This window comes from Gavialis gangeticus, unplaced genomic scaffold, assembly GCF_001723915.1.
Source record: "Gavialis gangeticus isolate Ggan-Ray unplaced genomic scaffold, GavGan_comp1, whole genome shotgun sequence".
Lineage (NCBI taxonomy): Eukaryota > Metazoa > Chordata > Crocodylia > Gavialidae > Gavialis > Gavialis gangeticus.
The window spans coordinates 33,853,258-33,871,160 of record NW_017729033.1 but is presented as its reverse complement, the minus strand read 5'-3'; positions in this window follow the sequence as shown (position 1 = coordinate 33,871,160).

The window sequence follows — 17,903 nt, the reverse complement described above, 5'->3', positions numbered from 1 at the left end:
TATAGATTAGAAAGAGTCTAATGGAGAAAGATAAAATGATTAGATGTATCAAAAACATGATTTATAAGGAAAGGATAAAATAATTAGGATGATAATAATATATAATATATTTATAATTATAATAATTAAGATTATACTAAAATGGAGAAGAGACGACTGAGTGGGATTTCATAACACTTTTCGAATATGAGGGGAATGATAATCATCTTTGGCAATCCCTTGATTCAAGCATGATCTCTACCATGGTTCATTGATGGATCTTGAGGTGACTTAAGAATCCAATCCTCGAGCTACAGATCCAGTCACAGAAGTTGCAGGTCATTCTCCAGGGGAGAGTAGGCTGCAGGCTGCGATTCCTTTCTTTTTCCTTCCTCTCCTCTCTGGATGATTATACAAATGATGGAGATAGACTTGTCTGTATCTGTAGGGGATAGGAGAACAGACAATGGTCTCAAACTGCAACGGAGGGGATTTAGGTTGGTTTTCACTATGAGTTTGGTTAACCATTGGAACAGGTTACTTAGATGGCTTTTAGAATCTCCATCTTTGGAAATTTTGAAGAGAAGGTTAGACAGATACTGCTCTGTGATGTAGTCAGAGATGACTTGAGCGGGGGCTGGATCTCACAAGGTTACTTCCATCCTTTTGCTCTTAGGAAGTAAAATAACTTACATGAGGGCAATTTGAGGATGTGGTATTTGCATAGATGTGATTTGTGAAGTAAAGGAACACATACAAATAGGAGGGAAGATCCTAAGGAATCCCTGCTCGAAAAGGATTGGAACTGAGATTGCAGTGAAAAAGGACTGCCTTTTAAAGACTGCTGGGACAATTTTGACTTTTTCCTTTCTTCATCTCTACTTGCTAGTAACTAGGGCGGAAAATATTTTTCTAAATTGAATTTAAAAAAAAAAACTGAAAAAATTCCCAGTTCAGATCAATCCAAACTTAAAATTATTTGTCTTCTCTTATCACACCTCACACATTAATTTAATACATTATTAAAGGTTTGGTTTACTGTGTAACAAGAGGTTCCCATTTTAGACACTTAAGCACAGGAAATTAAAATATAGAGTCACAAAACTACTAATACTTCACTGAAAGAAATGTCCCTCACAGAAAGCATTGTTAAAAATTGAACAGCTTATTTTGGAAGGACAATAGCTAATGTGTTTCATTATATGAAAATAGCAAGGGACTTTCTGTGGTAATTAATTTGGAAAAATTAGCAATAAGACTTGCAATTGTAATTAGCTTTTAAAAATCTGTATAGTTTAACTGAATTCAGAATCCAAGAGACAATTTAGTGATTGTACATTTTTAAATTTCTGTCAAAGGTTATTTACAAAATGCAAAAAAGAAAAGAAAAACAAAGAAAAAAATTAGCTGGATGAGTATTTTCAATTTGATTCATTGCAAATGGGACTGAGTTTAACAGTGTTTGTTTTATTAGATAGTTACTGGGTGCATCTACAGGTGCGATTAATGCTTATTGCTTCAGAGTTTATTGCTCCTGGGCATGTCTGTTGAATGTGCACTCAGGAGCGCAGCATGTTGAGCTGGGTTGGAGCAGCCCTGGCTGGCAGGGGACTCTGGGTGTTATACTGGAGCCTGAGGCTCCTCGCTCCTTACATAAGGTGCTTTACAGGGGCTGGCTGGAGCACAAGGATGCTCCAGCGTGGGGCTAGGAAGCACCCTCATGCCCTAGCCAGCTGCATCAGTGTCTGCATGTGTGCTCTTGTGGACTAAAAAACTTCATAGCAACATAATATTTGTAAATACTTGCATTTACATGTAAATAAAGTAATAACTCCAGAGCAAGGTAGTATTTTTAAATACTTTTATTTACAGGTAATACTCTGCTGTGGAGTTTATGGCTGCATCGACACATGCTGTGGATGTTTGGTTCCCCAGGGACAAGTGGCAAGTTAACCCATGGGTGGTAGGGAAGCCTTACCTGGAGTCCTGGGGGCCTCCCGAGGCTGCAGCAGCGGTGATTCTGGCACACAGAGCCTGACTGGCAGCTGCAGTGCAGCTCAGGCTGGCCCAACTCCAATTCTGAGCAGCACATGCTACCCCTGTGTGTGCCGCTCTGCTTTTTTTCTCTGCAGATTTTTTTAACTCATGGATATCTAAGGCTCAAAGAAACCCTCTGCACTGCTCCCTTACAGTGCAAAGAACAACTGAACATGCAGTATATGGTGCCATAGACATGTCTGCAGTGCAACATATCGGACGGCTGTGCTCATCTGGACGCGGCCTATTAGTTTAATCCAGCCAGCAGGGGTGTATTGCGGAACTAATTAGTTACCTCCACAGTAAATGTCTCATGTAGATGCACTCACTGGGTGGTATTTAAATAACACTTGAATATAGAGATGCTATTACAAAATAAGATCGTTAATTGGCTTTCTTTAAATAATAGTGGCCTGGACCAATTCCACCCAGTCCCAGAAAGCTACTGAGTGAACCCCATAGCTTCTTTATTTATGTTGCCTCTTCTGTGTCATTGTCTTTTTTTAAACACACTTTAAACATACTGTCCCATTTAAACACACTTTCTTCTTATCTGTCCGCTGAAGTCTGAATCCAGGAAAAAGACGTGAAGAAAGCAAGATTGTAAGTGTTCTAGAATAGTGTTGGGGTAGAACAAAGCATCCTATGATCCCCGTATATTTTCTGCCAAAAGTAAATGCACCTTGGAGTTATATTATCATTTTTACAGACCAGTTCACTCTAAAATTTTATGGCAAGCCTTCGTCTAGAACAGGGGTGTCAAACATATCACTGGTCCGGACCATTAGGGATGGCCGCCAGGCTATTGAAACTCAGTGTTTTCACTTAAAGAAGGTCTCTGACTTCCCCATAGTACCTTCAGATTCTCTGGGATACGCCAGGTTTCTGGCAAGCTCTGTAATTTTCTGTATAGATAATAGCCATCTTCATCACACAGAACTATAGGGCAGGATTATTAGAAGAGGAAACAATCCAGGGTAAAGTTTCATGCCTTTAAGTAATATGAGTTTTTTCATTCCGTGAAGTAAACAGTGACTTAGGCCTCAGTTCAGCAAGGTGCTTCAGAAACTGTCTACATTGGGGTGGGCAAAATGCAGCCCGGGGGCCGGATGCGGCCTGCCAGGCCATTCTATACGGCCTGCAGGGCCCCTAAATATTAATCTTCTAAATTTTTTATCTACTCTAGGCTGCCTGTCATGTGGCCCTTCATGGCTTGCCAAAACTCAGTAAGCAGCCCTCTGCCCAAAATAATTGCCTGCCCCTGGTCTACATGTACAAACATAAATAGTCTTGCATGCTTATGGGATTGCATGCAATAACTTTTAGAACTGTCTGACTTCTAAATCGGGGTGCTGGATGGACCCTGCACACTGCATGTGGTGCCCAGGCTGGACCCAGAGCCTTGGGTGCTGCATGCAGCACAGGTGGGAGGTTTGGGGTATACAGTGCATAGAGTATCTGAACCTGACCAACTATGCATGCTGGCTCCAGGGCCACTCCAGATCTGGCAATGCCAAAACCAGCATGTAGGGCTGGTCTGGTAAGGCACTTCACACAGCACTCACCCTGTGCTTGACCCTTGTGCATGGTCAGTCCTGGCCTCAGGCAAAGATGGCCTAGGGCCCAATCCAGACTGACCCTGGAGCCAGTGTACATAGCCAGTCCAGTGGGGCCCTGCATGCAGCCCATTCCCCAGACTCCGTGTGCTTTATGCAGCACTGGGTCCAACCCAGGCAGTTCATGCAGCAAAAGTCCCGGAGAGAGGCTGACACATGCTGCACGTGGTGCGTGGCCTGGACCTGGTGCCATGGGCACTGCTCATGGCACAAGGGGTCAGTCCTGATCCAGCCTCCAAACCAACCCAGTGACCCTCATCCAGCCCATGGGAGGGGCTGAGTTTGACACCCCTGATTTAAATCATCCTGAGAGTATGTCAAGTGCTTGCAGTCACTGAGATTCCAGTATGGTGTGAATATTAGGGCTGTGTGGAATTTCTCCTGGTGTTTCATTTTGAAGCCATTTTGATGTGTTTTGAGCTCAAAACAGTGAAACTGAAATGAGACAAAAGCCTTCGTAACAGTTTTGAAACAAAACAAGGTCATTTGAAACATTTCAAAAGTTTCAAAATGTTTCAAGTTTTGAAGCTGGGCTTGGCTTCATTGCCAATACCAGCTGGAAGAAACAGCCTCCTGTTATTTGGCACAGATCTGGGGGCTGTGCCCCCCAGCAGATTTGTGGCACAGCACTCAGCCCTCCCAGGGATGCGGGTCCCTGGATCTGCATGCCAGATGACAGCACGCTGTTACTGCTGGCTGTTACTGGGGCCAATGGCAGCACCAATCTTCCCAGTGCTGGGTGCATGCTGCGCCCAGCGCCGGTCCCAGACAGCAGCAGCAGCAGCCTCCTGTGATACAGCAGGCATATCAGGGGCCCATCTGCATCCCCAGGAAGAGTCTGGTAGAGCCCTGCAGTCCTCGTGGAGGTAAGGGCACCCGATCTGCCTGCCGCATCACAGGAGGCTGCTCCTGCCACCTCGGACCAGTGGAGGCACCAATCTTCCCGGAGCTGGGTGCAGGCTGTGCCAGCACAGGTCCAAGGCAGCAGGATCTGCCTGCTGTGATCCAGCAGGCAGATCAGGGGCCTGCCTGCACACCCAGGAGGGCTGTGGGGGCTCTGCTGGGCTCCTCCCGGTGGTGTGGGTGGGCCCCCAATCTGCCTGCTGGATCACAGGAGGCTGCTCCTGCTGCCTGAATCTGGTACAGCCCCTGCAGCTCTTCCAGGGGTGCAGGCCCCTGATCTACCTGCTGGATCACAAGAGGTTGCTTCTGCTTCCTGGGACCAGCACTGTGTGCAGCCCACAACCAGTGCCAGGAAGATTGGCTCTGCCACTGGCCCCAGCTGGCAGCTGCAGTCTCCTGTCATCCAGCAGGCAAATTGAGGGCCTGCCTGCATCCCTGGGAGGGTTGCAGGGGATGTACCAGACTCCTCCCAGGGGTGCAGGCCCCCAGTCTGCTTGCCAGATCACAGGAGGCTGCTCTTGCTGCCTGGGACCAGCTGCAGCACCAATCTTCCCGGTTGGTGCAGCCAGCAGCAGCAGCCTCCTGTCATCTGGCAGGCAAATCGGGGGCTGCAACCCGGGGAGGAGTCCGGCACAGTCCTGCAGCCCTCCTGGAGGTGTGAGCCCCTGGATCTGCCTGCCAGATGACAGGCGGCTGTTGTCAATGGCTAGTGACAGTTTTGCTTGTCAGCACCTTGAGGTGCAGTTTCCCAGAAACCTTTGTACCTATCTCATTGAAACTTGGCAGGCTTCATGACCTCAGAAGGGGCTACCATCCCTCCAGGTTTCATTTGAAGCAGGCTAAAAATGACAAAGTTATAGGCAGTTTTGTGTTTCCTATTTATAGCCTATGGGTGAAACGTCAAAACAGCATTGAAACAGAGAAACAGTTTTGAACAGTGCTTTTGAAATGAAATGACACTCAAAATGAAACACTGTTCCTTTGAAATGGAAGTTGAAGTGGAAGGGTGCTGTTTCACACAGCCCTAGTAAATATGTATGATCAAACCTTAAACAAGTTAACTCTAGACATGTCAGGGCAGAGACTAGTAAAGATCAATTATCTAAACTCTGAGTCTACCTCTCAGGCTGGTTTTGCAGCTCTCATTGAGCTCCATGCTGATTAGAACATGCTGGTGAAGTAGCTAGTTAAACACTAGCATGGATGTATCTACTGTGAGTGCAAGACAGGCATACCCTGAGAAATTGCTTTTAGGAGCAAAAAAAGAGCATCTGTACCTCATATTATAAAGTCTGTCAGACTGAAGACATAGTGGGAAGCTTTTGTTATCGTATAGCTAGGGACCATTCAAACCTCATAAGTATACCTAAGGGATACTACCAGTTAATCACTTCGGTAATTATCCTGGTGATCAAACTGACAACCAGTTAATCACTTTGGTAATTGCCTTGGTGATCAAACTGATCACTGATTTTACCACCTGTTGGTGACTGAATCAATTATTTCCTTTCGGTGATATGTCTGTTTCATTTAGGCTCTATTTGTTGCATTATATATATTATTCATTAGTGAAATTCAACACATTATCTCTCAATAAATAAATAAGATAAATATAAAGCTGGCATCAGGTTATAAAGCGATATAAAAATGATATATTGTCCCTGAGTCCAACCTATTCTGAACGCTCTGATGGATAGTATTACTAAACCACTTGAACTGAAATCTGTGCCTTAAGAAAGACTTCAGGTGCTGTATAATCAGCATAAAAGTTCACTTTCTATGACTGTAACCTAGAGAAGCAAACTTTTAGTTTATGCTGTTTGTACATACTGCAAAATGTGGTTTGGAAGACAGTCGTCAATTCGTGCATCCTCCTTATTCATTGTTATTTTAGGGTATGTTTACAAAGCAATCAAAAGGTGTTATTGTTATAGTAAAGATAGGCTTAAATCATCTAACTTTGGGGTCAATAATAGTGCGGTGTTTTGCATCATGGAGTTCAATGCAGCTTCCAAAACCCAAATATTTGTGTAGGTGGTCCAGACTGAGCTCTGTGCTGCTGTGGCTAGTATGTTATGGGAACCCAAACCTCTTAGTTTAAATCTAGATTGCGTATGGCCATGCAAGCTGCATTCACAGATTTGGATTGCAGTATAGACTTTTCCTCAAACTGTAAATACAAAAAAAGATCGACTCTAATCTAAACGTAAAATTGTCTTTACAGCTCAAAACTAGTGATATTAACAGAACAGGAACAAAACTAATTTCTTTCACTGGTAATGCATGTTTTTAGTTGAACTTATCCCTTGTATAATGGAAACAAGATGACTAAAACAAAACACAAGGAAGGCACACATATCAACGGCATCTAAATCAATAGTAAACTGAAGTTTCTATTATTATTCATTTAATGTTTCTAGTGCAATAACATTTAGAGGCTTTAGTTAGGATTGCAGCCTCCAAGCTTATGGTGGTACAAAACAACCCGGAACTGTTACTGGCTAGGGAATCCAGAATTTAAGAAAAATATGAGATCATGATTGGACTCTATTGATCCTATCCTGCAAAGGTTGACATGTACAGAGCTCTTAATGAAACTCTTAATGAAAGCTATGAACATAAAAGTTTTGCAGAATGAAAAAGAATCTGAGTCTTTAGCACTCAGTGGGAACATCTATATTAGACATTTATTGCAGAGGAGACTACTTAGCTTTGCAGTAAATGTTTTGGCATCTGTACATGCAGGGCTATTAGGCTGGAGTAAACTAATAGGGCATGTCTATATGTGTGCTTTAATGCACATTAGACTGTTTTAATACACATTAAAGAGTCACTGAAAACACTCATGCTTTTTAGTTAACACATATTAAAATATATTAATAAGCATTAAGCATCACTTAAAAAACATAGGGTGTTTATAGATGTGCTCTGGGAGGTAGGAGGCATTTAATTAATGCCACGCTAATTAAAGCGCCCAAGTGTTGAACAAGCTTTAGATTAAAGTGCCCCACTGCCACCATTTTTCAGTGTGGGGATGCTGATAGATATGACACTAGAGCCTGCTGGACCACGGTAATTACCAGTTTCCTGCAGGCTTGATTAATTGAGTCTTCTCCAACGCGCTGTAATTACAATGTGTTGGAGCAGCCTCCCTACACATGTATAGGAGAGAACTCATAAACTTTGCAGCAGTATAATACTTGTAAATACAAGTACTATCCTGGTGCAGAGCTTTTTACTCTGCAGCATTGCATGTGTAGATGCTGATGGGGCTGGCTGCGGTATGAAGGTGCCTCAGTGTGGGGACTGCCTGCTGTCTAGCCCCACACTGGAGCACCTTTGTGCCCCAGTCAGCCCCTTCACAGCACAATGAGCCAGGCTGGAGCAGCCCCTGGCTGGCAGGCTGACTCCCTGGGCCCCCTGCCAGTCAGGGCTGCTTCAACCCATCTCAAAGTGCTGTGGTCCTAGGCACATGTTCAAACAGTGTGCCTGGGAGCAATAACCTCCAGTGTGGCATGTGTTGGAGTTTATTGATTCAAATTAATAGCATGTATAGATGTGCCCAGTGGGTGCACAAATACATGTGAATTATTATTATTGTTTTGTTTGTCTACCATAATCTATTTAGGTAGCATCCACAATGTGCGAAGTGTTTTCCAAACATGTATGAAGATCCAACACCCTTGTTTCAAAGAGTTGAAAAGCTGAGTCAATGTGAGCAGTGTGCTAATTATAAATCCATCTGGGAACCCATTCAAAAGGTTAATTATTAAAATGCAGCAGCATTACTTAAGTAATTTGAGTATCACAAGGGTCTGGTATTCTTTTTTTTAAAGCAGGTTGAGTAACATGACTTTCAGCAATAGAAGGAGGAAATGGAACTGAATCATCATGCATTGTCTCTCTGCTCATTTGGCTTCCTATTATTTTTTGTAAGGGGCATTTTAGAAGCAGAACTACATTATGACTCTCACAGTTAAAGGCCCCTTGTTTTGGACTGTATTTCAGTGCATATTTGAAGTATGTGTTTAGGCCTACTGAAATCTGTAAAATTTAAGAACATGCTTAAATGCTTTTCTGAAGTGGACCTTATATTATCTAATACACAGTTTTTGATATGGCATGGCATTGGTTTGGAATGCTATCCCAAGGTAAATTTATAGTTAATAGATCTTTTATATGTGTGTGTTCAGGCATAAATATATAGCAAGTGGATTTCACAATATGCAATAAGTGCATTTGATGTTCCATAGCTATAATGTGTGACTACTCAAAAACCAACACTCTCAATTCTGGAGGCATAATGTTAATTAGTGTCCTGTCAAATCAATGCTAAACTGTTAAACCTTAAAAATGCTCAGTAAGCTTAATGAAAATATGTTTAGAAGTGGCTAATCTAAATGAATCCCAAGTAAGAAATTGGCTATTATTATGAACTGTTCTATACAGAAAAATCAATCTTCCTTCAGTCCTGTCTTCCACAGCTCATCAGATATTTAAAGCATCAAATGAGCCGTCTGGCTTTCACCACTCTGAGCAATTTATGCATTTTCACAGTAGATCAGGAGACATTAGTGCAATTATTACAGAGATTAAGACTAGAAACACACTGAAATGAATGTTATGTTTCTTTAAATGTACGTTTTCTCTCTTCATTAAAGCTGGTGTTGGTAAAACTGATTTTCCCCTTTCTGCATCTTCCAGAGTACAGCTAGTAAGAGAAACTAAGTACCATATATTACTGCTAGCATCTGTAATTGTTTGCATTATTCATTATCAAAAAATATAAAATGCCACATTTGAACTGTAGACTGTTAAAAGTGTCAGCTCTCTTATTTCATTTCTGAAGACCAATTTGCCTCCTTTTTCTGGCGATTGTAATGAGCCAGGTTCATTTTGCTTTCTACCATTTATCTTTTCAGTGGTAATGGGAAATTTCCCCTCAGGCACAGCAAGCTATTCTTATCTTAGACAATTAGGCAGAAATGAAGGGGATCATAAAGGTGAGATTTCTTCACAAACACTGTGATGTACTTTATACAATTTAACACTGAGAAATATCTGACTGAAATCCATTCAAAGTGGTTTCTGAAGACCGAATGGCTAATAGCCAACTATGAATAATACTTCAACTTCTTAAGAAAGTGGGCAGGGAGACAGGATCACTTAAAAATATAGTTAATATCATTCTGTCTCTGCTGTTGACAAAAAATGTTTTGTTTTTGTTTCTAATAGAGCTGAGAGAGGCTAAACTTGCCTACAATATATGAGAATATATAAAGAGAAATAAGTCTATTTAACACTATTTATTCATAACGTGGTAAGTGCAGAATGTTCAGGCAGCTTCCCTAACTCTCAAATATTACTTGAAATCACCTATTGACATCAGATATTATTTTGCCTTGCACTTAATCTGCATTTCTTGGATGGTTATAAGCTATAAATCATCAACTAAGTTTTTGGATTAGAACAATCAGATGAATCATTCAACAGGACAAAATACATACAGTATCCAGGGACCTCTGCACTTCATTCAATGTACTGTACCTATTTGTAATTGATTCTTTTAAAATCCTTCCAGTACTCTTCTCTAGGACTCTTCTTCCAATAAAGAATACTGTCTGGCTCCATTGCTATTGAGAATTCAGAAAATGAAGTATATGAGAACCGTGGTTGAATAAGGGATCAATTATGGCTTTTTTAACTGTTGGCTCATATTGTGGGGCACTGAACATGTACATTCTGCTATGCACTTTCAAGGAGCCCAGAGCTATTCTGAATCTATAAACCCACCTGTTCTGCCAAGTGCCAAAGTTGCAGAGTTCTTGCATTCTTTGTGGGGGGCACTTTTTCAATCCTCCTATTCTTACACCAGCACAGCAATGATGACTAAGAAGACCATTTCCACATGACCTAAAGAAAGGTTATGTAGTGTTGGAGTTAATTCTTACCTGTGCCAAATTTAGCCCACTTCCGCAAGGGCAAAGAAGGAACACAAGTGAGGGTGATCTAAAAGTAGCTTGTCGTCACTGAAGTAGAGGCTCTAGAGAGAGCCAAACTGGGAGTGAACACTCTGGAAAGGAAGGAGATAGCTAGAGTTTGAGCTACCACTTGTTTGTTCAGGTTCCCAGGGCTGCGGACATGTAGTAGACAGTACATGAACACAGTACTAAATATGTACCAGACTGCAGACCTAGAAAATAACATTTCTAAAATAAACTTGGACTGCTGTATTGCTCAGACTTTTAATTCTGCCTTAAGGTAACCCAACTCTCATTAGTTATTTTCCCACTTGCCAACCTACCGAAGAGTCATTAGTCATTAGTCATTCCTACTTCATAAATCAGGTAGTTTTCTTCCCTTCTCCACAGAATTTTATCCTTAGGAAAGGAAGAATGAAGAATCAGAAAAATCTCAGGGACTTCTGCTTTCTCCTATGAAGTAAGTAATGGCTCATCTATTTCCCCTCTTGGCCAAGGAAGGAGAGAAGACCCTGATACAGATCTCACAGTCCTGGGAGAGGAAGGTGAAGGAGCCCAGAGAAACAGGTAGTGGGGGGAGGTATGGAGTAAGGTGGCAGAACTGGTGGGGAAAAAGAAATAAACTAAACAGATGTAGGGTTCAAACCAGTTTAAGCATTGGAGCATGTTCCCCATATACTGGGAGCATCTACACAAGATGCTATGGTAACATAGCATTGGTGGGCACGAACTGTCACACTCATTGCTACTGCACAGTAGGGTCAGAAACAACCCATGTGCTGCCAGGACTGTACAGTGACAGTGGTTAGCAAGTACTAAATGACTGCACAGTAATAACTGCACAGTTGGGTGCACATGTAGATGCATCCACTGGCTCCTTGTGAGGTGGTATAGCTATCTCTGTCAAAGAAAGGAGTGAGACTGAAAAGTAGGGTTGGAAGTTGAACTCAAAAAGCATTTGAGAGGAAGTGCTGTTTCCATAAAGGGCAGAATTTTGTGTTTTCTTCCAGATTTTAATTCCAAAAGAGGTAGGAATTAGAGAAGTATCCAGAGTAATCTCCACTCTAAACTTGGATGTATATATCAATGATGAGATAACCAAAATGAACCCCCTTCATATGCTGTCAGAGAGACAGGGTTACTTGGTTCACTTTGAGACTTCTCCACCACGTTAATGTTGATTAATAAGTTACTCCTTGAGTACTCCTGCTGATTCAGTAGGACTACCTGAGGTAAATTGTATCTCTACATCAGCCAGGGGGCAGAATATAACATTTAAATGTACTGATTCTTTCATTGATCACTGATGCTTTACTATGAGTGCATCTACACAAGATGCTTTACTTGAGATTAAAACAAATTACTGCACAGTAAGCATCGCTATCTCCACACACAAATGCTTGATGCACAGTAATCTGCTCTAATCATGAGTAAATTTTCTACCTGTAAATGCAAGTAGCAAATTTACTCCCAATTACTTACCATGCAGTAGTGCATGAATAGATGGCCAATAGAGAGCAAATATACTCCCTGTCCACCTGGCAGAAGAGGGCAGGAGATTGCTTCCTGACCTTGGGAGCTGCCTGCTGCCAGGGCACGCTTTGCCACTGGAGCCCATATGGGGACAAACGACCCCCTGCCCCAGCAGCAGGGAGCTCCCAGCCCCCACTTTGTGATTGCAATCATGATCAGGGAGTGGAGGCTGGGAGATTTTTATCTCCCAGCCCTAGCTGCACAGTCATGGGGCCAGGGCTGGTTGATTCTTATCTCCCAGCCTCAGCCCCATGGTGATGGGGCCCAGGTAAGAATCTTATTGGAACTCTCCCATCCTGGACCCTGTGATAATGGAGTGGAGCCTGGGAGCTCCCTGTTACACGGGCAGGGGAACATTTTGCACTCCTGGGCTCTGGTGGAGGAGCCCGCCCATTGCAGCAGGCAGTTCCTGGGAGCAGGGAGCAGTGTTCCAGCTGTCTCCTGGCTTGGTGCTCCCTGCCACCCCTGGGTTAGAATCCAGGGGAAGATCAGAACTCCCCCTAGCTGCTGGAGGGGGGCAGTGCTGGGCTTGCAGGGGTGGGAGCAGACTGCTGTCATGAACAGCAAATCTGCTCCCACTTCTTCACGTTTGTAGACACCTTTCTGGGGTGGGTTTACTCTACAGTAATGCACTGTAGAGTAAAACCACCCTGGAGCATTTGTATGTGTAGACACACCCTGTATGTTTCACAGCCCCAAAGACCAGCTGACATACAAAGAGCAAGGCAGATAATTTATAGTGAACTCTTCGAATAACAGAGAATATCATTTTTAAAGTTTTGCGTATTGAAACCTTTTGTTTCCGTTTGTTTTGCATGTTGTATGTTAGTTCAAAAGACTTGGGATGCTGCTGTTTTTCCTCCACTGTTTCTGAGTAGAACAAGAGGGTATTGGTTTTAACCCTTAGTTCATTCTTTTCAAAACATTAAAATAATTTCATGTCATTGTGTTCCTCACGTCTACACTCCACTTATCAAGTCTGTCAATGAAGGGATGAAAGTTCATGACTCAGGTCTCCCAAAATAGACTTAGCATATTACTTTCACTTCCAGAGAAATCTGTATGTATACTACCTGATGTACCTGATTTATATTATTGCTTTTGCAACTTTGACATTTTAAATCTCAAATAAATTCCCTCAAAGCCGTTTTACACATATGTTCTTATTTAAAAGAAAATACTGCTACAAAGAAAAGTCATGCCTACTAAAAATGATCATTATTATATGACAAAAGGGAGCACATTTCCAGAAATTGTTTCCTTTCATTTCTAGAGCCAGACCAATTTGAGAATACTTTAACATAAAAACATAGGAAGTGATATACTGGGTCAGCCATCTAGCCTAGCATCCTACCTCCCATAATGGCAGGTGTGGAAGCCTTGGAATAGGGGTGGATAACCTGCAGCCCCAGTGCCATATGTGGCATGGGCAGCCTCTGTGTGTGGCATGCAGCATGCAACAGGGCACCAGTTTTGGACCCTGTTACAGTCTAGGCTGTTCTGCCAGACTGAAGCCCATGCATAAACTTACCATTGGACCTCAGGATGGCAGTGCGATTACCAAAGCTGTGCAGCTGGCAATCCAAGGATGAACTGTGTCCCTTCCAGTCTGTTTGGGCTACTAGGGGCCACTTGCAGTGGGAGCCAGCTCCTATTGGCCAGCAGGAGTTCCACCAGAAGCCAAAAAAGCCACTGGAACAATTGAATTTCCCTGGAGAGGAGAAGCACAGGAGAAGTGGAGCTCATGCAAGCCATGTGGAGGCACAGAGACCATGCTTGGAGCCAGAATGGAAAGCTGGAGCTGGGAACAAAGCCAGATCAGGGGAGGACAAGCCCCATCTGCAAGAGAGGTGGCACAGAGAGCTTCAGCAGACAGAGAGAGCTACCTGGACTGGTGAGTCAAACTTTTTGAAGTGCTTAGTCACAGGGATCATAGATTTAGTTAATTGGTTGGGAAGCCAGTGAGGAATGGGATCAGGATGAACTCCCCTACTACTGAAATATAAATAAACATTGAGGAATCATGAGCAAGCTGATTAATGAGATATAAAAGAATTGATTAATTGACTGAAAATAGGATTAATTAAGTGATGATATGTGCTGATTGATGGAATGTAAACAAGGACCAATTGAATAAAGATAAATTTGTTAATTGATAAGAGATAAATGAAGATTAATTAAATGATGATAAATGCATCCAGTGGCACAGTATAGATAAGGGGAAAGTTTTTAGGTGGACCAGTGGTAGCAAACTTACTAACAAGGGAATTAAACGATAATTAATGGGTGATATGAGCTGGCGAGTATTGGATTACTAACCATTGTGTGCAAGAAACCAGAATGACTGTTCAGCAGCTGGGCACCACACATAATGTGCTTAATATGAGGACAAGACACCACAGGAGATCATGGTCCTGTGCTCATATAGGTGTGGTAAGGGCAGAGTATAGGGAAGGTAGAGTCCTGTGAAGAAAGGTCCTGCTTTAATTCCTACCACTAACTGTAACAAACATCTCACCTCCCTTTTTCTCTTCCTTTCCTTTTGAACACCAAGGTGTGGCAGGAAAGTAATAAGGGAGAATCCAAAGTGAGGGAGTAAGCAAATGAGCAGAGACATGAACAGGATACAAGCTCCTCACACTGAGAATATGGGAGGGGACAGGCAGGTAGGACAGAATTAGAAAGCATAGGAGAAGATTGGGCAGGAAGCACAGATTTTGGAGCAGAAAGAGAGAAGCAGATTAAGGAGAAGAAAATATTGGAGTGGCACTGAGGGAGATCCTGGGGCTAATTTGTGGCACACCTGCTGAAAAGGTTGTTCCCTCTGCTTTAGAGAGAGAACATACTTGCGTAGGAGCAAACCTATTTTGTACATTTTCTAAGTCGGCTAGACCTATATATCAACACTGAGATGAATGAATGGCAATCTTAACATCAATGGGAAGATTAAAATGAGACGAAGAAACAAAGAAAAGGTCTTAATTTTGGAGGAGGGTCTTCATTTTGTTAAAGATTTTCTGTCTGAGTACATCTTCCTCCTCTCAGTCTATCCCAAGACAAAGTAATAAGCGCGTAAAAAGTTCTACTGATATACGTGCAGTATGATACCCACAGGAGTACACACACAATCTAACTGATCATTGGCTTGTTTAGTTCATGGTGAACACAAGGTTATCACACAGCAGGGGAGAAGAGATGGAAGGAAGCAGAGAAGGAGAATAAGCTGGAAAAAATCTAATATAACTAAAAAGCCTTCTCTGTAAGAGTTTGAGAACATTAATTTGAGTTGGAGTTTTTACTTCCTCCCTACTCTGACACTGAGTCATTTTATCTTTGGCCAAAAACAGACACAGTCTGGGGTAGAAAGCAATGTGACTGGAATTAGATAGGCACAGCTGGTTGCATCAGCTAGAAGTTTATAGTTCTGCTTAGCTTTCTATATAGATTTATAAATAATTCTGGTTTGTGTATCAAAGTTGAATGGATCTGTCCCAGGCAAGGTGAATGTCAAGTTTACTGAGAGAGAAGGTGATCATGTGCATGTGTATAAACTGTGAATTAGTTAATTAAATTTGAATTACATTTGTTTTAAATTCTTGGCCTGTAATATGGCATTGCATAATATCTACATTGTCACATGTAACAGAGTGGGGGAGAAGCAGGGGGCACTGTAAATCTGTGTGATACAAGGCATCACCATCCCTGCTCCAAGGCTTGTGTTTATACGTTATACAACATAAAATCATTAGATAACAGAAATGATTCTGGCTGACACCAAACTATGGATTAAGTGTCCTCACCTGAGGATAGGCTGGTGATCCAGGCCCACCTCAACAGGCTCAGAAAATAGGTGGATGAAAACCTGATGGCATTCAACACTGAAAAATGCAAGGTACTCCACCTTTGGGGCAAAAAAACCCGCAGTACGCTTATAGGTTCGGCAGTGCTACACTTGCTAGCACCATGGCTGAAAGGGACTTGGGGGTCATGATTGACCACAAGATGAATATGAACTACCAATGTGATGTTGCAGCTGGTAAAGTGAGCAAAACTCTGGCCTGCATCCATAGATGCTTCTCAAGCAAATCCCAGGATGTCACCCTCCCTCTGTAGTCAGCCTTAGTGAGGACACAGCTGGAGTACAGCATCCAATCCTGGGCTCCACAATTTAAAAAAAGATGTGGAAAAGCTTGAGAAAGTCCAGAGGAGAGCCACACAGATCAGAGGGCAAGAGAACAGGCCTTATGATGAGAGGCTGAGAGCCATGGGACTCTTCAGCCTGGAAAAGCACAGGCTCAGGGTGACCTGGTGGCTGCCTATAAGTACATAAGGGGTGTACATCAGGATCTGGGGGAATGCCTGTTCACCAGAACACTCCCAGGGATGACAGGGTCAAATGGTCACAAACTCCTCCAAGACTGTTTCAGGCTGGACATAAGGAAAAACTTCTTTACTGTCCAAGCCCTGAAGGCCTAGAATAGACTCCCTCCAGACGTGGTGCAGTCACCTACTCTGGATGTTTTAAGAAATATTTGGGCCAGGGGGCTGGACTCGATGATCTTCTGAGGTCCCTTCCAGCCCTATGTCTATGAAATCTATGAGAAGGGCCCAGAACCAAGAGAAGGGAGCTACCTCCAGTGGAATGCCTTCCATACTGAGCAAGCCACATTCCTCTTTTCTTCTTCTGCTGGCCACATGACTCTTACACTTCTGACTACCCGATAGCCCATCTTTAAGAAAAGAAGTAGAGTCTGCCCCTACCTAGCCTACCATATGATGAACAGAACCCTTCATGCAGCAAATGAGAGTTGGATTTGAATTTACCCTAGGTGAGGTGACATCTAAAACTGAGCACTCCTACTTTCTGGGCTACTGTTGCCCTAGACAGTGGAATATAATGCATCACCACCAATCTGTTTGATACCTACCTTCTGGATACCTGCGATCCTAAATTGCAGCCTAATCTGCAACCTAAGTTAGGCCCTGGAGAGAGACAGGAGCTGAGCGACACTAATGAGCCTATCATTCCCCATTTGATAATTTTAGAGTTAGGCACCTAGCTCAACTCATTAACAATATGGATTCTAGAAGCCTACCCCTGTTTATTGGATTGCTATCCTGGGACATTGCTCCTATTCTTTAGGTGTTGAATGACTAAAGGAGGATTGCAAGATTGTCAGGCAGTTTTGAGAAAACAATTATTCATATAGGTTTAATGAATAATAGGTTTAACAGGGAGAAGTGTAAGGTTCTTCACCTGGGTAGGAAGAACTCTCACTACAGCTATGCAGTGGGAGGTGGCTTACTGGCTGACACAACTTCTGACCAAGACCTGGGGGTTATGATCGACCGGAAGATGAATATAACCCAACAGTGTGACAAGGCTGCCAAAAGAGCCTATAAAACTTGGCATGCATCAGCCGCTGTGTGGCCAATAGATCCAGGGAGGTACTCCTTCCTCTTTATATGGCATTGGTGTGGCCTCAGCTAGAGTACTGTGCCCAGTTCTGGGCACTACACTCCAAGAAGAACATGGATAAACTTAAGAGGGTACAAAAAAGGGCCACCCATTTGATTAAGGGCATGGAGGGTAGGCCCTATGAGGAGAGACTCCAAGAACTGGATCTGTTCAGGTTGAGGAAGAAAAGGCTGAGAGGTGACTTGATAGCTGCCTACAGGTACCTCAGGGAGGAGCATCAAGAACTAGAAGAGCAACTATTCAGGAGGGCACCTCAAGAGAGGAGGAGGACCAATGGGCATAAACTAATAGATGGTAAATTCAGGTTGCGTATAAGGAAAAACTTCTTCTCTGTAAGGGTCACCAGAATCTAGAACATGCTCTCAGCAGAGGTGG